The sequence below is a fragment of the Ursus arctos genome, unplaced genomic scaffold (genome assembly GCF_023065955.2).
Source record: "Ursus arctos isolate Adak ecotype North America unplaced genomic scaffold, UrsArc2.0 scaffold_19, whole genome shotgun sequence".
In the NCBI taxonomy this organism is placed as follows: Eukaryota; Metazoa; Chordata; class Mammalia; order Carnivora; family Ursidae; genus Ursus; species Ursus arctos.
This window is the reverse complement of record NW_026622863.1, coordinates 47,174,837-47,197,407: the sequence shown is the minus strand read 5'-3', so window position 1 is coordinate 47,197,407 and position 22,571 is coordinate 47,174,837. Positions and strand designations below refer to the sequence as shown.

The 22,571-nt window shown below is 41.2% G+C and overlaps 1 protein-coding gene across 3 annotated transcripts in view; it reads left to right on the top strand.

The window, feature by feature from the left end:
• The first annotated feature begins 5,392 nt into the window (after positions 1 to 5,392).
• Positions 5,393 to 22,571, top strand: part of ZNF112 (zinc finger protein 112) — a 49,656-nt gene continuing 32,477 nt past the window's right edge. For 2 of the 3 annotated variants that reach the window (XM_044378168.3, XM_057314439.1), the window contains exon 1: positions 5,393 to 5,471. The gene's annotated coding sequence lies outside the window, so the exon portion shown is untranslated. The remainder of the gene's footprint in view (positions 5,472 to 22,571) is intronic. The other variant, XM_048223951.2, reaches the window with a different exon arrangement.

Below are 22,571 nucleotides of genomic sequence, written 5' to 3'. Positions count from 1 at the left end.
CCTTAAATCACCAGTAGCTATAATCCTTCCAGGATCTCTGTTCAAAGCATCATCCTCTGACCAACATATCTTCCCAGATTTTTCTATTCTGTTTTACCCTGACTTTGACCTCACCAATTTCTACAATTTATTGATCCTACTACCTTTTCAGTCTCCCTTATTCTCCTCATATCCTAATTTTTGAAGTATACATGGAAATATTAGGGTGAAAATAATGCACTGTGATGGTTTGCTTTAAAGTATTAAAGACAAAAAGAAAGATAAAATTGATAGATCAAAGAAGCGTGGCAAATGCTGATAATAATTGTTGAATCTGGGGGATGAGGGATTAGGTTATGGAATATTTCACCCTCTTCTGTACTTCTGTATATGTTTGAAATTTTTCATAATAAAAAGAAAAGGTGGAAAGCAGAAGTGCATTTTTGTTGTCTTTGGATTTTCTGGATTTGAGTTTAACCCTCACCAGCTCACCTTAATGAAAAATCATGGTCTCACTAGTTTCCATATTTTTAAGACACTTTATTGTATTTACAATATTAAGAGTAGGATGGAGATAGGTTATGTGATGCTTGAACTTGAACAAAAAGTTAATTCAAATTTTATGCAGTATTTATCTGCTCATATTAAAATAATGTCTCTGTATCAATGCAGTTCCTTTCGTTTGACTGACAACCCACATTTCATAATGAGCCATTAAAGTCAAGGAAAAGCCGAAAGTTATTGCTGCTTCTACTTTATACTTCGCTAAAACTTGCATTACTTTGTTACCCCAGACCCTGGGGTGGTTGCTGCTTGCTGCAGTTGTTACCTGCATTATGCCTCAGAGTCCTTTGTTTGCCCTTCCAGTAATCTAGTCACTAACGCTACATGTACAGATTCCTCTTCCAGAAGGCCAAGGACATGTTCCAGCTGACCCTGTGCCAAGAGGGAAGGCACAGCTGCTCACGCCTGACTCGGCTCCCTCGGAGGAAACTCCACCACCGCCACCCTTCTCCGGAGCGGAAGTGACTCTGGCCACAGAGCTTGGAATGTGCTCCCAGAATTCCCGAGGAGACTAGGGTCACGGCCATGCCCCCCGGAACGGAAGCTCCCCGAATACCCGGTGCTCTTAGAAGAACCAGATGGCGTAGAGGAAAGATTTGATGCAGATTTTCCATTCCACCGCCATAAAACAGAGTAAAGAAAGTAGTGAGAGACAATACTTTATTAGATGCGCATATGGCAGTTTTTAAATTATCTTTTTGTTATTGAGTTCTGGCTGAATTACACTCAGAAAGCATGTTCAGTATTTTTTTTTTTTAAGATTTTATTTATTTATTTGACAGAGATAGAGACAGCCACCCAGAGAGGGAACACAAGCAGGGGGAGTGGGAGAGGAAGAAGCAGGCTCATAGCGGAGGAGCCTGATGTGGGGCTCGATCCCATAACGCCGGGATCACGCCCTGAGCCAAAGGCAGACGCTTAACCGCTGTGCCACCCAGGCGCCCCGGGAAAGCATGTTCAGTATTATTTCAGAAATGTGAAATTCACTGTTATCCCTTTATGGCTCATCATGTGATCCCTTTTTGTAAATATTTTATGTGCTTTTGAAAAGATGTGTAGTTTGTAGTTGTTGCCAGAACCTTTTGTTCCCCTACCCTCAAATGGGTGTCAAAAATGGTACAGAGCTTCTAGGCTTTTCGGCTCTTTGACTAGACCATCACCCCAAGAGAAAAGTTGCCCCAAGCGCATGATTCCTCCACTTTTTCTGAATTTTAGCCCACTAATTCATCATCTTGTCTTTTTTTTTTTTTTAAAGATTTTATTTATTCGACAGAGAGAGAGACAGCCAGCGAGAGAGAGAACACAAGCAGGGGGAGTGGGAGAGGGAGAAGCAGGCTTCCAGCAGAGGAGCCTGATGTGGGGCTCGATCCCAGAACGCCGGGATCACGCCCTGAGCCGAAGGCAGATGCTTAACGACTGTGCCATCCAGGTGCCCCCATCTTGTCTTTTGATCCTCTCAACAGTTTTAAAAATGTGTCTACCCATAATCCGCCAGATGTTTATTCCAAATTACCTATTTTGTTATCATTGGAAGTGTATGTGTACTAAAACATTCCTTGTCTATTGCATTTTAAAATTTTCCTGTAATTTTATCCAAAACTACCTTATTATCAGATTGATCCTCCTTAATATATAAACTATTAGATAAGTATTTTAAAAAACATTTCCTTTTGGAAGAGGTTAAGTTAATCACATGGTATGATTCTTTTCTTCCAAGGTTTTATTTAAATTCCAGTTAATTAACAGTCAGTATAATATTAGTTCCAGGTGTAGGATTTAGTGATTCATCACTTACATACCACACCCAGTGCTCATCACAAGTGCCCTCTTTAATACCCATCACCCATTTAACCCATCCCCTGCCCACTCCCCTCCAGAAATCCTCAATTTGTTCTCTATAGTTAAGAGTCTGTTTTATGGTTTGTCTGTCTTTTCCCTCTGCTCATCTGTTTTGTTTCTTAAATTCCCATATGAGTGAAATCTTAGGTATTTGTCTTTCTCTGACTGACTTATTTTGCTTGGCATAATACAGCTTGAATGTTGCAAACATGAACATGAATGTAGCAACATGAATGTTGTAAATGGCAAGATTTTGTTCTTTATAATGGCTGAGTAATATTCCATTGTATATATATATACCAGACCTCTTTATCCATTCATCAGTTGATGGACATTTGGGCTCTTTCCATAATTTGGCTATAATTGGTAATGTTGCTATAAACATTGGGGTGCATGTGTCCCATCGAATCAGTATTTTTGTATTCTTTGGGTAAATACCTAGTAGTGCAATTGCTGGGTCTAGCGTAGTTCTATTTTTAACTTTTTGAATTCTATTTTTAACTTTTTAACTTTTTTTTTCTCCAGAGTGGCTGCACCAGTTTGCATTCCCACCAACACCATAAGAGGGTTCCCCTTTCTCTTCATCATCACCAGCATCTGTTGTTTCTTGTTGTTTCCAGTTTGGCACCCTGTATGATTTCTTAAATTGGTTCTGGTCCTTTAAACCACTGACCATTTTCATATAATGGACTTGATGAGAGAAGAAAGTCTCTAAGGTCCTGAGATAATAAGAGAAGCCAGTTTAGATTTCTTTCTAAGTCAGCATGACAGTACATAAACTTTGTTTAAACCTGAAGCCTGGGGCACCTGGGTGGCTCAGTCATTAAGCGCCTGCCTTCGGCTCAGGGCGTGATCCTGGCGTTCTGGGATCGAGCCCCACGTCAGGCTTCTCCGCTGGGAGCCTGCTTCTTCCTCTCCCACTCCCCTTGCTTGTGTTCCCTCTCTCGCTGGCTGTCTCTCTCTCTCTCTGTCAAATAAATAAATAAAATCTTTTAAAAAAATAAAAAAGTAAACCCAAAGCCTGACTTATGGCCCACTGAGCATACATCGTGCACCAGCTTTCTAAATGAGTGGCTTAAAGGAAAACCATCTTGTCCTTAAGATACCAATCAGTGTTCCTATTCTCTGAATTCCTTGACGTTAAAACTTGTGATTCCTGCATATATGCTATCTATAACCTTTTGAGCTTCCACAAGATGTAAAAAAGTATAATAATCCTCTGAAAACTGTTCATTCTCCAGAACACTTTATTCCCTGTAAAGAGCGTGTTTCCTGGGCAGCTATCCTAATTTGGCCTTAAATAAAACTCTCTTTCTTATCTTTAGAGATTGTAAAGAGTTTCTTCATTTTGTATCAACAGCTGTTACATCATTTTTCTTTCACTCCTGAGAGTACTTGCCCAGCATTTGAGATAGTTTCAGTTGGACATGATACTGGACCTTGTTCAGCTATTTTTAGCACCACATTGTGCTTATTATTACCACAAATCTAGGCTTTGACTTACAGTTTACAGGAAATATTGACATTTCAGGACAATAAATGCCAGAAGAGCCGTCAGACAAATCCAGAATGTGAGCAATCCTACATGACAGCTCAGCTAGTTATTTCAGCAGGTCAAGGGCAAACAAAAAAGGGGAAAGGGAGCTGTTCTAGATTACAAGAGGCTCAAGTGACATAACATCAAATACAGTTAATGTACCAGCATAAAGGAAAACAACATATATTTCTTTCTCAGGAGAAAACCGGGCAATTAAACTTTCTCTTCTCTTTTTCTCTTTCTGCTAATTTTCTGGATGAAGCCATTACCTCATCCCCTGTCCTCCCTGAATCACATCCTCCATAAGACAACTTAGTTTTTATATGAGGGGGAAAATAAGTGATGGGATACTAAAAGTTCAAAAAAGAAAAAAAAAATGTCAAGATCTTATAAAGGTCTTAATTCCTTCCCATATTACAATGTTTTGTCTCTATCAATGCAGTTCCTTCCATTTGCCTTATGACTCACGTTTCATAATCAGCAATTAAAGTGAAGGAAATGTGGGAAACATTTGTGGCTTCTGCTTTAAGGCCTGATCAATGGTTGCATCTGTTTCTTGTGGATTCTTGGCATCCACATCCATTCTTGTGGATCTTGGGATGAACAGTTCAGGAACAGAGCACTGTCAGTTCTAGATGCATGCACGCCCATAAAGAATAAAAAAAAGGCAGTCCAGTCAAAGTAAGGTTGAGGCTCTGTATTTGTCAAATTCAGTACTCAGTACAGGTCAGCACAATTTCCTTGTAGTATCTGCATTCTGGCCCTCCCAAACCCTGCATCCATGGCTTCCTTTCTATAATCTGTTTCCCTTCCCTCCTTCCTCTCTTCCTTTCCTTTCATCTTTCTCATTTCAAGGTTCTCTAGTCTCTATAAAGTAGTTTCTTAGAATAGGTGGATGGTTTGCTTTGGTTGAGGGTTTTTTTGTTTTGCTTTGTTTTTTGTTTTGTGTGTGTCTTAGTTTTTGTCACGTCTGGAAGAACAATATTCAAGAAATCAACGGGGGAGGGGGCGGCCAACCTCGACTAACAGTATAGAATTAATTCAGGCTGACTATCCAAAAGAGAATACCGACTATCTAAATACTGACTATCCCAGGGAGGCTCTCCTGCCTTGAGGAAAAGGCCACTCCACAGGAGATTCCGGGACTTGTAGTCCACAAGATTCACAAGGTCAGACGCATTATGCTCCGGAAGGACGCCCTGAATGCATGGTTGGCTGGAGAAAATACAGAAGTACATAAAAGAGTTCTGTACATTTGGCAGCATGCCCGGGCTGCGGAATTCGCTCCGGACCCGCACGCTGTGAAATACAACCCAGGCTCTCGGTGCAACAGCCGACACGTCCGCCCTAGGAAGGCGGCGGGGTTCCCTGGGAATTCTGGGAAGTGTAGTCCGGGAGCACAGTGCAGCAGGATAACTTCCGCCGCAGGAGGCGGAGGCTGCGTTCCTGCTCCCGGCGGGAATTCTGGGAAGCGTAGTCCAGGAGGTTTCTGTAGGCAGAATCGCTTCCGCTCCAGGTACGCGAGGCCGCGGCCTTCATTCCTCTGCGAAAGGTGAGCCTTCTGTCCCTGGGCGCCGTCTCCGCGGCCGCACTGACCTGGCCTCACTTTGCCGTGGGCCCGTGGTCATCAGGCCCTCGACCCTGGGGGAGAGAATCTGCCTGCGGCGAAGGGCGGGGTTTGTGTTCCCTCTGAATGAGCTCTGTGGACTGCGGGGTGGTGGGTGCATCCCCGGCTCAGGGCTCGGGCCGGGCTCCCACGTCGCTGGGAGTGAGGGTCTCCTGGGTCCTGCCCTTCCCCGGCCCTTTCCCCGACCACCAGCCAGTGGTGCCGCTTCCCAGCTGTATAATAGTCGGAGAGAATCTTCGTGTCTCTGCCTCTTTCATCTTCTTTAAGTTGATACTAGTGTCCACCTGATAAGAGTTATTTTGAGAGTTAAATGAGGATGTAGAAGCGAAAGACTTACAGTCTGGCTTGGGGTGAAAAAAAAAATAGGTCTCTTGATAGCAGTACTTTTTAATTTCTGGAGAAGCGCTCAGTTCCCTGAAAGCATCTGTGAACCTGGGATGGGGTCAGAGCTCCTGCTGCAGTGTCCCTGGCCCTTCTCTGATCCCTGAAGGAAGTGAGGCTGCACCCAGATTCCCAATTTTTTTTTTTAAATCTAAATTTAAGTTTTTGTAGAGGGTCATTCCTGGGTGTTGTCTGGGACGTCCACTGTAATTTATGCGGGAGTTCTAATGAAGTGGTGATTTCTCTCAGCCTCCTTTCCTTCCCCAGCCTGGACTTCTTGAAAAAGGCCGCTGGGAGGAGGGAACGGCACTTTGGCTCCTGGAGGCAGAGCCTCACCTGAGTGGGATTTAGCGTCTCTCTTTCTCTTATGTTACCTCCTCTCAGGGGAGAAGATATTTCCTTAACTCATCTGCAAATTCTTCTACGGTGGAGATGCCCTGACTTTTGTTGCGTAAATAAATACAGGAAGGGATGGGGGAGTACTTGGGCATGGATAATAACGATTATATTTACTTTTTAAAGCTTTTATTTAAATTCCAGTTAGTTAACATAGAGCATAATATTAGTTTCAGGTGTCCAGTGTGGTTGGCGATTCAACCCTTCTATAATATCACCCAGTGCTCATCACAACAAGTGCACTCCTTCGTCCCCATCTCCTGTTTCACCCATCCCTCCACCAACCTCCATTCTGGTAACCGTCAGTTTGTTCTGTATAGTTGAGAGTCTGTTTTTTGGTTTGCCTCTCTCTTTTTTCCTTTGCTCTTTTGTTTCTTTAATTCCACATACGAGTGAGATCATATGGTGTTTATCATTCTCTGACTGACTTATTGCACTTAGCATAATATTCTCTAGCTGCATCCACATCGTTGCAAATGGCAATATTTCATTCTTTTTCATGGCTAAGTAATATTCCATTGTGTATTTACACCATATCTTCCTTATGCATTCATCAGTCGGTGGACACTTGGACTGTTTCCATAATATGGCTGTTGTAGACAATCCTGCCATAAACATCAGGTGCCTGTTCCCCTTTGAATCACTATTTTTTATCCTTTGTGTAAATAGCCAGTAGTGCAATTGCTAGATATAGGGTAGTTCTGTTTTTAACTTTTTGAGGAATCTCCATGTATTTTCCACATTGGCTGCACCAGTCTGCATTCCCACCAACAGTGTAAGAGGGTTCCCCTTTCTCCACTTCCTCACCAACAATTGTTGTTTCTTGTGTTGTTGATTTTAGCCATTCTGACAGATGTGAGGTGGTAGCTCATTGTAGTTTTGATTTGCATTTCCCTGATAATAAGTGATGTTGAGCGTCTTCCCATGTGTCCATTGGGCATCTGGATGTCTTATTTGGAGACAGGTCTGTTCATGTCTTCTGCCCATTTTTAAATTGTATTATTTGTTTTTTGGGTGTTAATTTTGTGTAAGTTCTTTATGTATTTGGATACTAACCTTTTATCAGGTACGTAATTTGCAAATATCTTCTCCCATTCCATAGGTTGCCTTTTAGTTTTGTTGATTGTATCCTTCACTGTGCAGAAGCTTTTTATTTTGTTGTAGTCCCAATAGTTTATTTTTGCTTATGTTTCCCTTGCTTCAGGAGACATATCTAGAAAGAAGTTGCTATGAATGATGTCAAAGACATTACTGCCTGTGTTCTCCTCTAGAATTTTGATGGTTTCCTGTCTCACATTTAGGTCTTTCATCCATTTTGGATTTATTTTTGTGTATGGTGTAAGAAAGTGGTCCAGTTTCATTCTTTTGCATGGTGCTGTCCAGTTTTTCCAACACCATTTGTTGAAAAAAACTTTTCCCCATTGGATATTCTTTCCTACTCTGTCATAGATTAACTGACCATATAATTGTGGCTTCATTTCTGGGTTTTTAATTCTGTTTTATTGACCTGCGTGTCTATTTTTGTGCCAGTACCATACAGTTTTGATGTCTACAGCTTTGTAATGTAACTTGAAGTCTGGAATTGTGATGCCTCCAGCTTTGCTTTCTTTTTCAAGGTTGCTTTGGTTCCATACGAATTTTAGGATCGTTTGTTCTAGCTCTATGAAAAATATTGTTGGTATTTTGATAGGGATTGCATTAAATGTGTAGGTTGCTTTGGGTAGTATAGACATTTTAACAATATTTGTTCTTCCAGTCCGTGAGCATGGAATGTCTTTCCACTTCTTTGTTTCCTCTTCGATTTCTTTCATCATTTTTTTTCTAGTTTTTAGAGTACAGGTCTTTCGCTTCTTTGGTTAGGTTTTTTCCTAGGTATCTTATAGTTTTTGGTGCAGTTGTAAATGGGATTGATTCCTTGATTTCTCTTTCTGCTGTTTCATTGTTGGTGTATAGAACGCAACAGATTTCCATACATTGATTTTGTATCCTGTGACATTACTGAATTCATATGTCTCTTGTAGAAATTTTTCGGTGGGGTCCTTTGGGTTTTCTAGAGAGTATCATGTCATCTGGGAATAGTGAAAGTTTGACTGCTTCCTTACAAATTTGGATCCCTTTTATTTCTTTTTGTTGTTGGATTGCGGAGGCTAGGACTTCCAGGACCATGTTAAATAACAGTGGTGTGAGTGAACATCCCTGTCTTGTTCCTGATCATACAGGAAAAGCCCTCAGGTTTTCTCCATTGAGGATGATATTAGCTGTGGGTTTTTGTATATGACCTTTATTATGTTGAGGTATGTTCCCTCTATCCCTGCTTTGTGGAAGGTTGTTTTTTAATCTTTTTTTTTTTTTATCGTGAATGGATGTTGTACATTGTCAAATGCTTTTTCTGCATCCACTAAGATATCATATGGTTCTTATCTTTTCTTTTATTGATGTGGTGTTTCACATTGGTTGATTTGCAAATATTATACCACCCTTGCAGCCCAGGAGTAAATCCCACTTGATCGTGGTGAATGTTTCTTTTAAGCTGCTGATGGATTTGATTTGCTATTATTTTATTGAGAATTTTTGCATCCCATGTTCGTCAGGGATACTGGCCTGTAATTCTCCTTTTTAATGGATTCATTGTCTGGTTTTGGAATCAAGGTAATGCTGGCTTTGTAGAATGAGTTTGGAAGTTTTCCTTCCTTTTCTATTTTTTGAGAAGAATAGTATTAACTCTTTAAATGTTTGGTAGAATTCCCCTGTGAAGCCATCTGGCCCTGAACTTTTGTTTGTTGGGAGACTTTTGGTTACTGATTCAATTTCTTTGCTGGTTATTGGTCTGTTCAAGTTTTCGATTTCTTCCTGTTTCAGTTTTGGTAGTTAATATGTTTCTAGGAACTCATCCATTTCTTCCAGACTGTCCAATTTGTTGGCATATACTTTTTCATAATGTTCTCTTATAATTATTTGTATTTTTGTGGTGTTGGTTGTTATTTCTCCTCTCTCATTTGTTTATTTATTTGGGTCCCTTCTCTTTTCTTTTTGATAAGTCTGACTGGAGGTTTATCAATTTTATTAATTTTTTCAAAGAAGCACCTCCTGGTTTCATTGATCTGTTCTGTTGTTTTTTAGTTTCTATATCATTTATTTCTGCTTTAATCTTTATTATTTCCTTCTGCTGGCTTTAGGCTTTGTTTGGTTGTTTATTTGACATTTTTCTTGCTCCTTAAGGTAGGCCTGTATTGTTATATACTTCCCTCTTATGACTGCTATTGATGCATCCTGAAGGTTTTGGACCATCATGTTTTCATTTTTATTTGTTTCCATGTATTTTTAAATTTCTTTATTTTCTGGTTGACCCATTCATTGTTTAGTAGCATGTTACTTAACCTCCATGTATTTGTGGTCTCTCAAGATTTTTTCTTGTGGTTGACTTTAAGTTTCATAGCGTTGTGGTCAGAAAGTATGCGTGGTATGATCTCAGTTTTTTGTATTCGTTGATGGCTGATTTGTGACCTAATATGTGATCTCTTCTGGAGAATATTCCATGTGTACTTGTCAGGAATGTGTATTCTGCTGTTTTAGGATGGAATGTTCTGAATATATCTGTTAAGTTCATCTGGTCCAGTGTGTCATTCAAGCCATTGTTTCCTTGTTGATTTTCTGCTTAGATGAGCTGTCCATTGATATAAGTGGGGTGTTAAAGTCCCCTACTATTATTGTATTATTATCAATTAGTTCCTTTATGTTTATTATTGTTTTATATATTTGAGTCATAATTGGGGTCAGACATATTTACAATTGCTGTATCTTCTTGTTGGATTGTCCCCTTTATTATATATGTCCTTCTTTGTCTCTTGTTACAGTCTTTGTTTTAAAGTCTAGTTTGTCTGTTATAAGTATTACTACTCCAGTTTTCTCTTGACATCTATTTGCATGGTAAATGTTTCTCCATCCCCTCACTTTTTTTTTTAAGGTTTTATTTATTTATTTGTCAGAGAGAGAGAGTGCGCACAAGCAGGGGGAGCAGCAGGCAGAGGGAGAAGCAGGCTCCCCACTGAGCAAGGAGCCTGATGCAGGACTCAATCCTAGGACTCTGGGATCGTGAGCTGAGCCAAAGGCAGACATTTAACTGACTGAGCCACCCAGGAAGCCCTTCATCCCCTCACTTTCAATCTACAGGTGTCATTAGGTCAAAAATGGGTCTTTTGTAGGCAACATATAGATGGGTCTTTTTTTTTTTTTTTATCCATTCTGATACCCTTAAGTTTTTTTATTGGAGCATTTAGTCCATTTACATTCAAAGTAATTATTGATAGATACGTATTTATTGCCATTTTATTACTTGTTTTGTGGTTGTTTCTGGAGATTGTCTCTGAGCCATTCTTGTCTTTCTCTCTTTCATGGTTTGCTGATTTTCCTTAGTGATATATTTGGATTTCTTTCTCTTTATTTTTTACTTGTTTATTAGTGGCTTGTGATATATGGTTACCATTAAGTTTGTATATGACCTCTTCTGCATATAGCAGTCTGTATTAACTAGATAGTTGTTTAAATTTGAACACATTCTTTTCTCCTTTCCTCCCCATGTTTTAGGTGTATGTTACTATATTTTTATTTCCTTTTTGTGTATGTGTGAGTTCCTTGACTGATTTTTTATAGAAATATTCATTTTTACTGCTTTTGTTTTTCCTACATTCATATTGTCACTTTTGGTCTCTCCTTTCCTTTTTTTTTTTTTTTATTAATAATGATTTTTTATTATATTATGTTAGTCACCATACAGTACATCCCCGGTTTTCGATGTAAGGCTCGATGATTCATTAGTTGTGTATAACACCCAGTGCACCATGCAATATGTGCCCTCCTTACTACCCATCACCGGTCTATCCCATTCCCCCACCCCCCTCCCCTCTGTAGCCCTCAGTTTGTTTCTCATAGTCCATAGTCTCTCATGTTTCATTCCCCCTTCTGATTACCCCCCCTTTCTTTATCCCTTTCTTCCCCTACTGATCATTCTAGTTCTTATGTTCCATAGATGAGAGAAATCATATGATAGTTGTCTTTCTCTGCTTGACTTATTTCACTAAGCATTATCTCCTCCAGTGCCGTCCATGTTGTAGCAAATGTTGAGAACTCATTCTTTCTGATTGCTGAGTAATATTCCATTGTATATATGGACCACAACTTCTTAATCCAGTCATCTGTTGCAGGGCATCTCGGCTCCTTCCACGATTTAGCTATTGTGGACATTGCTGCTATGAACATTGGGGTGCATATGGCCCTTCTCTTCACTACGTCTGTATCTTTGGGGTAAACACCCAGTAGTGCAATGGCTGGATCATAGGGTAGCTCAATTTTTAACTTTTTAAGGGACCTCCACACGGTTTTCCAGAGTGGCTGTACCAACTTGCATTCCCACCAACAATGTAGGAGGGATCCCCTTTCTCCACATCCTCTCCAACAATTGTTGTTTCTTGCCTTGTCTATTTTTGCCATTCTAACTGGCGTAAGGTGGTATCTCAGTGTGGTTTTGATTTGAATTTCCTTGATGGCTAATGATTTTGAACATTTTTTCATGTGTCTGTTAGCCATTTGTATGTCTTCATTGGAAAAGTGTCTGTTCATATCTTCTGCCCATTTTTTGATTTGTTTATTTGTTTCTCGTGTATTGAGTTTGAGAAGTTCTTTGTAGATCTTGGATACCAGTCCTTTATCTGTAGTGTCATTTGCAAATATATTCTCCCATTCCGTGGGCTGCCTCTTAGTTTTTCTGACTGTTTCCTTGGCTGTGCAGAAACTTTTAATCTTGATGAAGTCCCATAAATTCATTTTATCTTTTGTTTCTCTTGCCTTTGGGGATGTGTCATGAAAAAGGTTGCTTTGGCCAATGTCGTAGAGGTTGCTGCCTATGTTCTCCTCTAGAATTTTGATGGATTCCTGTCTCACATCGAGGTCTTTCATCCATTTGGAGTTTATTTTTGTGTATGGTGTGAGATAGTGGTCAAGTTTCATTCTTTTGCATGTAGCTGTCCAATTTTCCCAGCACCATTTATTGAAGAGACTGTCTTTTTCCCACCGGATGTTTTTTCCTGCTTTATCAAATATTAGTTGCCCAAAGAGCTGAGGGTCCATTTCTGGGCTCTCTATTCTGTTCCATTGGTCTATGTGTCTGTTTTTGTGCCAGTACCATGCTGTCTTTGTGATCACAGCTTTGTAGTACAGCTCGAAATCCGGCATTGTGATGCCCCCAGCTTTGTTTTTCCTTTTCAACAGTTCCTTGGAGATTCGGGGTCTTTTCTGGTTCCATACAAATTTAAGGACTATTTGTTCCAGTTCTTTGAAAAACGTTCTCGGTATTTTGATCGGGATAGCATTGAAAGTGTAGATTGCTCTGGGTAGCATGGACATTTTAACTATGTTAATTCTTCCGATCCATGAGCATGGAATATCTTTCCATCTTTTTATGTCTTCCTCAATGTCTTTTAAGAGTGATTTATAGTTTCTAGAATAAAGATCCTTTACGTCTCTGGTTAAGTTAATTCCAAGGTAACGTATGGTTTTTGGTGCTATTGTAAATGGGATGGATTCCCTGATTTCTCTTTCTTCGTTCTCGTTATTCGTGTACAGAAATGCAACTGATTTCTGAGCATTGATTTTGTATCCCGCCACGTTACTGAATTGCTCTATAACTTCTAATAGTTTGGGAGTGGCTTCTTTTGGGTTTTCCATATAGAGTATCATGTCGTCTGCGAAGAGAGACATTTTGACTTCTTCTTTGCCGATTTGAATACCTTTGATCCCTTTTTGTTGTCTGATTGCTGTTGCAAGGACTTCTAGTACTATGTTGAATAATAGTGGCGAGAGTGGGCATCCTTGTCGTGTTCCTGATCTTAAGGGAAAGGCTTCCAGCTTTTCCCCATTGAGAATAATATTTGCAGTAGGCTTTTCATAGATGGCTTTTATGAGATTGAGAAATGTACCTTCTATTCCTACACTCTGAAGGGTTTTAATCAGGAAAGGATGCTGTATTTTGTCAAATGCTTTTTCGGCATCGATTGAGAGGATCATATGGTTCTTGAGTCTTTTCTTGTTGATATGATGTATCACGCTGATTGATTTGCGAATATTGAACCACGCTTGCATCCCAGGTATGAATCCCACTTGATCGTGGTGGATAATCCTTTTAATGAACTGTTGGATTCTATTAGCAAGTATCTTGTTGAGGATTTTGGCGTCCATATTCATTAGGGAAATCGGTCTGTAATTCTCCTTTTTGAGGGGGTCTTTGCCTGGTTTGGGGATCAAGGTAATATTGGCCTCATAGAATGAGTTTGGTAGCTTTCCTTCTGTTTCTATTTTTTGAAATAGCTTTAGGAGAATAGGTATTATTTCTTCTTTGAATGTTTGGTAGAATTCCCCAGGAAAACCGTCCGGGCCTGGAGTTTTGTTATTTGGAAGGTTGTTTATCACTGACTCAATTTCTTCATAATTAATTGGCCTGTTTAAGAAATCAATTTCTTCCTTTTTCAATCTTGGTAGTTTATAGGTTTCCAGGAAGGATTCCATCTCTTCCAGATTGCTTAGTTTATTGGCATATAGCTGTTGATAAAAATTTCTAATAATCCTTCCAATTTCAATGGTGTTCGTCGTGACCTCTCCTTTTTCTTTTTTTTTTTTTTTTTTAAAGATTTTATTTATTTATTTGACAGAGATAGAGACAGCCAGCGAGAGAGGGAACACAGCAGGGGGAGTGGGAGAGGAAGAAGCAGGCTCATAGCAGAGGAGCCTGATGTGGGACTCGATCCCGGTACGCCGGGATCACGCCCTGAGCCGAAGGCAGACGCTTTAACGACTGCGCTACCCAGGCGCCCCAATGACCTCTCCTTTTTCATTCATAATTTTAATAATCTGGGTCCTTTCTCTTTTCTTTTGGATAAGTCTTGCCAGTGGTCTGTCAATTTTATTGATTCTCTCCAAGAACCAGCTTCTAGTCCTGTTGATCTGCTCTACTGTACTTCTGGTTTCTGCTTGATTGATTTCAGCTTTAATTTTGGTCAACTGCTTCCTTGTGTGTGGATTAGGCCTGTCCCTCTGTTGCTGTTCCAGCTTCTTGAGGTGAGAATATAAAAACTGCATTTTAGATTTTTCTATTCTTTTGAGTGAGGCTTGGATGGCTATGTATTTCCCCCTTAGGACTGCCTTTGCAGTATCCCATAGGTTTTGGACTGTTGTATTTTCATTCTCATTGGTCTCCATAAATTGTTTAATTTGATTTTTGATTTCCTGGTTTATCGAGTCATTCCTGAGCAGGATGGTTCTTAGTCTCCAAGTGTTTGAGTTTCTTCCAAATTTTTCCTTGTGGTTGAGTTCCAATTTCAGAGCGTTGTGGTCTGAGAATATGCAGGGGATAATTTCAATCTTTTGGTATCGGCTGAGACCTGTTTTGTGTCCCAGAACATGGTCTATTCTTGAAAATGTTCCATGGGCATTAGAATAGAATGAGTATTCTTTGGTTCTGGGGTGTAGTGTTCTATATATATCTAAGAGGTCCAACTCGTCGAGTATGGCATTCAAAGCCTTTGATTCTTTGCTTAGTTTTTGCCAGGGTGTTCTGTCTATTTCTGAGAGTGGAGTGTTGAGGTCCCCTACTATTAATGTATTTTTATCTATATGTCTCTTTATTCTGGTTAAGAGTTGGCTTGTGTATCTTGCTGCTCCCCTGTTGGGGGCATATATATTTATAATTGTCATATCCACTTGTTGAATACTTCCTTTAAGAATAATATAGTGCCCTTCTGCATCTCTAACTATAGTCTGTAGTTTAAAATCCAATTTATCTGATATGAGAATTGCTACCCCAGCTTTCTTTTGAGGTCCATTTGCGTGAAAGATGGTACTCCATCCCCTTACTCTCAGTCTGAATGCATCTTTGGGTTCGAAATGAGTCTCTTGTAGACAGCAAATGGATGGGTCATTTCTTTTTATCCAATCTGCAACCCTGTGGCGTTTGAAGCCAGAATTTAAACCATTAATGTTCAGGCTGAGTACTGAGAGATATGCTTTTAATTCTGCCATGTTGTCAGTAAAGTCTTTGTTTGTATTGGCTGTGACTTTCTGTTTTGTATCACTCTTGGGGCCTTTTTACTTTTATAGAACCCCCCGTAATACCTCCTGTAGGGCCGGTTTCGTGGTTACGAAATTGGCTAGTGACTGTCGATTCTGAAATGTCTTTATTTCTCCATCAATTCTGAATGACAGCCTTGCTGGATAAAGGATCCTTGGCTGCATGTTTTTCTCTGAAAGAGCTTTAAAAATGCTCCCCCAACCCTTTCTCTCATTCCAGGTCTGTGTAGACAGGTCTGATGTAATTCTGATGCCTTTGCCTTGGTACGTGAGAAATTTCTTTGCCCTGGCCGCTTTCAATACTGTTTCCTTGGATCTCATATTTGCGAATTGCACTATGACGTGACGTGGTGTAGGTCTGTCATGGTTGAGCTTGGGAGGGGTCCTCTCTGCCTCTTGGACACGAATTTTTGTTTCCCTTGCTAGATTAGGGAAGTTTTCAGCTACAATTTGTTCAAATATCTCTTCTAGACCTCTGTTTTTCTCCACCCCCTCGGGGATGCCGATGATTCTAACATTGGATCGTTTCGTTGAGTCAGTAATCTCCCGTAGCCAACATTCGTGGGCGTGGATTTTTTTAAGACCATCTTCTATTTTTATTTTTTCCTCTATTAACCCATCCTCCAATTCACTAACCCTTTCCTCCACTTCCGTGACCCTGGCCGTCAGAGCCTCTAGTTTTGCCTGCATTTGGCTCATAGAATTTTTAATTTCTGTCAAATCGCTCTCATTTCTGCCCTTAGGGATTGTATATTCTCAGTAATATTTTCCTGAATACTTTTTTCAAGTCTACTCATTATCTTGACCATTGTTACTCTGAATTCCATTTCTGATAATTTGGTTACATCCATATCCGTTACTTCTGTGGCAGAGGCCACTGACTCACTGTCTTTTCTTTGCTGGGGGGGGCTTCTCCTTCTTGTCATTCTGATGAAGAGAGGTTGCGGGGTTTCCAGAGCCCAAAATTATTGACTGGGTCCCAGGCCGTGCCCCTTGTTTTATAGGGATCTTAGAGATGTGGGCTTCTTCTTTAAAGATTTTATTTATTTACTTATCTGAGAGAGGGAGACAGACAGTCAGCAAGAACGAAACAGAAGCAGGGGAGTGAGAGAGGAAGAAGCAGGCTCCCAGCGGAGGAGCCCGATGAGGGACTCCTTTCCGGAACGCTGGGATCACGCCCTAAGCCGAAGACAGGCGCTCAATGACGGCGCCACCCAGGCGCCCCGGGTTGTGGGCTTCTTGATTTTTCAGCCTGCCTTCTGTGTTCTGGGGGAGGGGCCTGCCGCGCCGGTACTCAGGCAACCCTGTTTGGTTAGAGTCTCCGTGTCCCCTGCGAGGGAGGATGGGGATGGGCACTCTCTGAGCCGGTATTTCCAGGCTTTTGTTCTCTGGCGGCTTTCCCTGACGGCCGGCTATGCCTCTTCTGAGGGTCAGAGCAGCAGAGGCTGCATTGTCGCAGAACAGAGGGATTGCGGCCCGTTCTCCACTGATGTTCTGGCCACTTTAACTCTGTTACTGTTGGTGCTGCTCAACCCTGCAGCGTCCGGGGATGTGCGCCCCACACCCGGCGTCCCTGCCCTCACTTCCAGGGCCGGCGCGTCTCTGTCCTTTGTGTTTCTAATGCCGCCAGCCACCGGCCGCCCCGCGCGCTCCCGGGTCTCCCGGTCTCAGTCTATGCCCGGTGAGCACACCTCGATTCCGGAGTTTCGTGAGAAGCCTGGTGGCGCGCGCACCCGGTTCAGGGTCTCAGTCTGCTGTTTTGCGGGTGCCGACCGCGAGTCCGCCCGCTCCCCCGTGCAGGTGGCCCGCCAGCCGCCAGCCGCCCTGCGTGCGCGCTCCGGGAGCTCCCGGTCTCAGTCTGGATCCCGTGAGCACACCGGGATTCCGGTGTTCCGGGAGATGCCTGGTGGCGCGCGCGTTCACGGCTCACCGGTCTCAGTCCGCTCTCTCGCGGGTGCCCTCTGTGAGTCCGCCCGCTCCCCCATGCAGGTGGCTGCCGCTTCCCGGCGCCCAAACGCGGCGGCTCCCTCCCCCTTCCTTTTATCTTCCGATATCCGTGCACGGTTTACAGCTCCCCTCTTCGTACCTCAATACTCAGCGCTGGAGATGTTCATTTGTAGAGATCCAGATGCATCATCCTGCGTCTCAGGCTGATTCCGTGGTTATTTAGGCTGGTCTGGTACCTATCCAGCTCGACTCAGGGGACCGGCTGAAAAAGGGGTCCCCTACTTCTCCGCCATCTTAACTCCTCCCTTGTCCGTTGCTCCTTTGCTCTGTGCCGTGCCTGCACTTGGTCTCTCCTTTCCATTCAAAGAGTCCTCTTTGATATTTCTTGCAGGGCTTGGCACTTCAGGGAGTGTCTCCAGTGTGTGCTGCATGCACTCTGCTGTTGCATTCTAGTTGCTCTATCCTTCAGGCCAGTTGTCTGCAGATGCTCTCCTTGCCTGCTGTGGGCAATGATTGGTCCATGGCCTGAATGTGGCAAGTTTTATCTGGGTGTGCTGTGATCTGCTTGTGAAATGAGACTTTTCATCACCTCCACCAGAACTGAGGGCCTGTAAAACTCCCTGGTTGGAAGATGTGGTGTGGGCAGGTTTTGTGTTGGTCTTCTGGGGGAGGGGCCTGCCATGCTGGGACTGAGGTAAGCATGAATGAGAAAGGCAGTTCTATTGGAGCACAGTGGGGTGGGGCTTGGTGTAAGCAAATTAGGGAGTCAGTGTCTGCATTGCACTGTTTCCCGCAGGTGGTTCTGTGTTTATGCTGAGAGGTGAGGGAGGTAAATGGCACCAGCCAGCTCCTTTGTTCCCAGAGAAGTATCTCCATGAATGCTGCCTCTCAGGGACACACTCTGAGAAGAGCAAATTATCTCCCTACTGTGTGCCGTAGGTGCTCTTCAGATCACTGTTTCCACACTGTATGCCCCCGGGGCTGTTTACCTGCCTTTTCTTCAAGAGCAGCACAGTGCTGCTGGGCTTTATCCCAGCCAAGCCTGCTGACTTTTCAAACTCCAGGCTTTCAAAGTAGAGGGTGCACAGGCCTAGGGAAGTCTTCTAAAGAATTTGTTCCAACCTTATAGGTCACCCCAAGTATTATATTTTGTCATCCAGAAATCCAAGGTACTCATATATTATTATAATCTGGTATTACAGCATTTGAGGTTGTACTTTTATCTTAAGGGCAGTAGTTTGCCCTAAAATTCTTATGTAAGGATCACTGGATAAATGTCTTAGACATGGAATTTATGAATGGCCGTTTATCATTTCCTTAACCCTTTTCTTGGCATCCCAGGCTTGCCTCCAGTTTAGGTCCTTTAGTTTGTTTCTGCAAGCAGAGAGAACACCTACCTGAGGGGGCTCATTTCCCTCACGTACAGTTCAAGGAAAGATCAGGAATTTTTTGTAAAACTATGGAAGTTTACTATGTAAATGCTTGATGGAATATTTCCCTGCTAGTGTAACTTTTGGAAGCTGCTTTCTCCATTTATTTAAAACTACCTGTGCAATTAAAAAGTGCAATGCAAACAAAACAAACAAACAAACCCACCAAAAAACTCCAGGCTTTAAGCTCTGCTGATTGTAAGAACTCAGAAAATTCAGCCCCTCTCACTTTCCAAGCCAATGGCAACGGGGAAATGTTCTTCTTGTGCATTTCTCTGTGTGCTCCCCTCTCTCACCCTTCTCTGCAACCATGGCGTCCTTCCCTCCACAGCAGCCAGGATCTGTTTCTCCCCTAAACCACATCTCCACATTTCCTACTTTCTTCGACGTAGCCTCTTCTCTTTGTTTAGTTGTAGAGTTTGTTCTATCAGTCTTCAGGTCAATTTCTGGGTATTTAAGATGATTTGAATGATTTGATAGTTACCTAGTTGTATTTGTGGGATGAGGCAAGCCTAGGGTACTTCTACTCTGCTGCCATCTTCCTGTCTCTTAGTGATTATATTTAAACATTTAGTGCTAAATATTATTCTAGGGGTTTTACATGAATTAACCTATTCAATCCTAACAAGAGCCCTCTGGGGTCCCATGGATACTGTTATTCCCATGTTGTAGATGAGAAAAGGGAGGCACAGAGTGCATAAGTTGTTTATCCTAGGTTCACACAGCTAGTAAGAGGCTAAGCTGGGATTTAAATTCAGGTTTCAGTCTGTTGCCTTAATTCTTACCGTGTTTAGTATCAGGTTGAGAAGTCATGTTTTAGATTTTTGTAGAAAGCCATGAAAGCTATGTCAATGAGATATTTTCAGTTTTTTTTAAGATATTTTCAGTTATCTGCAATTTAATTGTATTTTATCTGAAATAATATTTATAGTTCAAAGTGAAATAAGTCTGAGAAAGACAGATACCATGATTTCCCCTATATGGGGAATCTAAAAAACAAAAGGAAACAAAAATAACAAAACAGAGAGACTCATAAATACAGAGAACAAACTGGTGGTTGCCAGAGGGGAGAGGGGTGGGGGCAATGGGTGAAATAGGTGAAGGGCATTAAGAGGTACAAACTTCCGGTTATAAATAAGTCACAGGGATGAAAAGTACAGAATAGAGTCAAGAATACTGTATTAATTTTGTGTGGTGACAGATGGTAACTATACTTATGGGGAGCACTGCATAATGTAGAGAATTGTCGAATCATTGTATCATACCTGAAACTAATATGTCAACTATACTTTAATTAAAATAGGCTCAACCCTAGAAAGAAATTTATGGTTCATATTCTGATTATAGAAATGATTATAGATTGCATGTTGTAGAGAATTTAGAAGATATACAAAGTCTAAACAGAAAACGGCCCATAACCACAGGTTGTAGAGTTAACGATATTAATGTTTTAATATTTTCCTGGTCTGTCTCTCTCTCTATATATACTTGGATTTTTTAACTGAAGTTTTACAAAATCCCCCTTAAGCTTTTACTGTGGAAATTTATAAACATAGATGTAATAAAAGTAAACTGATGAACCCCAGTGGAAGCATCGATGATCCACATCTAACCCTTGGTGCCATTTGTCAGTCTTGTACTAACCACACCCCCTGCCGGTCTTTTTGTTTTAGTATTTTAATGCAAATTCCCAACACTGAGTCAGTATGATAGTGCTTGGTTTGTTGTCATAATTGCCGAAAATTGATTATCAAACATTTTTTTTTATATCCAAAACCAAGAAAGGGAGATGTTAGCAGCTACCCTAAGGTTTTTATTGTTTGCAGCTTGGAGAATGGTACTTACTTGAGAAGGCTACAGGACACAAGTGTATTGTATTTTGGAGACGGATGGTGATGAATTTTGTTTTCCCATGTGGAATGTGACTTACCTATGGCTTCTTGTTCTTTGTATGTTATCCCTCTCTTCCCATACACTTGAAGTTCTTGTGTTTCTGGGACCATGTCATATTTTTCTCTGTGTGTCCAGTACTCAGTATAAGATTGGCAAGGATCTGTGTTTAGAATGGCTACTCAGCAGAGAGCTGGCATCGAGCATTTGCAGTGCAGAATTCCTGAAATTGGAGTTAGGTAGCAAAACAGAATAGAAATAGCCCATGGAGATATTCCTTAATCTCAGTTAATATTTTTTTTTAAGATTTTATTTATTTATTTATTTGTTTATTTATTTATTCATTCATTCATTCATTCATTCATTCGACAGAGAGAGAGACAGCCAGCGAGAGAGGGAACACAAGCAGGGGGAGTGGGAGAGGAAGAAGCAGGCTCATAGCGGAAGAGCCTGATGTGGGGCTCGATCCCAGAACGCCAGGATCACTCCCTGAGCTGAAGGCAGACGCTTAACCGCTGTGCCACCCAGGCGCCCCTTAATCTCAATTAATATTGGTGAGCTATCAAATCCACCAGCTGTTTCAGAGTATTGAAAAGTTGATGAGCAATTATTTTGATGATTTAAAACACATTTCCTGGGGCGCCTGGGTGGCACAGCGGTTAAGCGTCAGCTTTCGGCTCAGGGTGTGATCCCGGCGTTATGGGAGTTATGGGATCGAGCCCCACATCAGGCTCCTTCGCTATGAGCCTGCTTCTTCCTCTCCCACTCCCCCTGCTTGTGTTCCCTCTCTCGCTGGCTGTCTCTATCTCTGTCAAATAAATAAATAAAATCTTTAAAAAAAAATAAAAAAAATAAAACACATTTCCTAAGAATCACTATGTTGTACACCTGAAACTCAGTAACATTGTGTGTCAACTGTACTTCAATTAAAAAAAAAAAAACCCACATTTCCTAAGAAATACATTGGTAGAAATGATGATAGGAAATATTTGTAGACTGTTATGACTGGAGGCTGTGTTTCCAATAGTTTATGTATACTAACTTATTTCTCATAACAAGCCTATTACCCTTATTTTACAGATGAGGAAATGGATTTTTAAAAAAACAATGGTTGTATAGTAAAATTTTCTACTTCTTTCTTTTTGGGGTACAATTTTATTAATTTTAATGCAGGTATGGACTTGTATAATCACCACCATCATCAGATGTGGAGAAGTCCCATCAGCCCCCAAAACTTTCCTCCTGTATTCCCTTTATAATCACTCTTCACCACATCTGTAACTACCAGCAACCACTATAACCCTATATAGGTTTGTCTTTTTGAGAATGTCATATAAATGAACTCATACCATAGGTAAACTTTTTTTTCCCCATATGTAAACTGTTGAGGCTCGATTCTTTCACTCAGCATAATGCCTTTGACATTGTATGCATCAATACTTAATCTGTTTTATTGCTGGTTAGTACTACACTTATGGATATACCATAGTTTATCCATTCATCCATTGAAGGATATTTGGGTTGTTTCCAGTTCTTGGCAGTTATGAATAAGCTGCTAGAAACATTTGTGTACAGGCTTTTGTGCTTACTTCCCTGGTGTATATAACCAGGAATGGGAATGTTGGGTCCTATGGAAAGTGTATATTTTACATTGTAAGAAACTACCCAGCTGTTCTCCAGAATATCTACCATCCTACATTTTACTAATGATGTATGAGAGTTCCAGTTGCTCCACATCTCTGTCATCACTTAGCATTGTCTGTATTTTATTTTTAATTTGAGCCGTTCTAATAAGTATGTATTGCTATCTCATTGTGACTTTAATTTACATTTCCCTAAAGACTAATGTTACTCAGCAGATACAGCA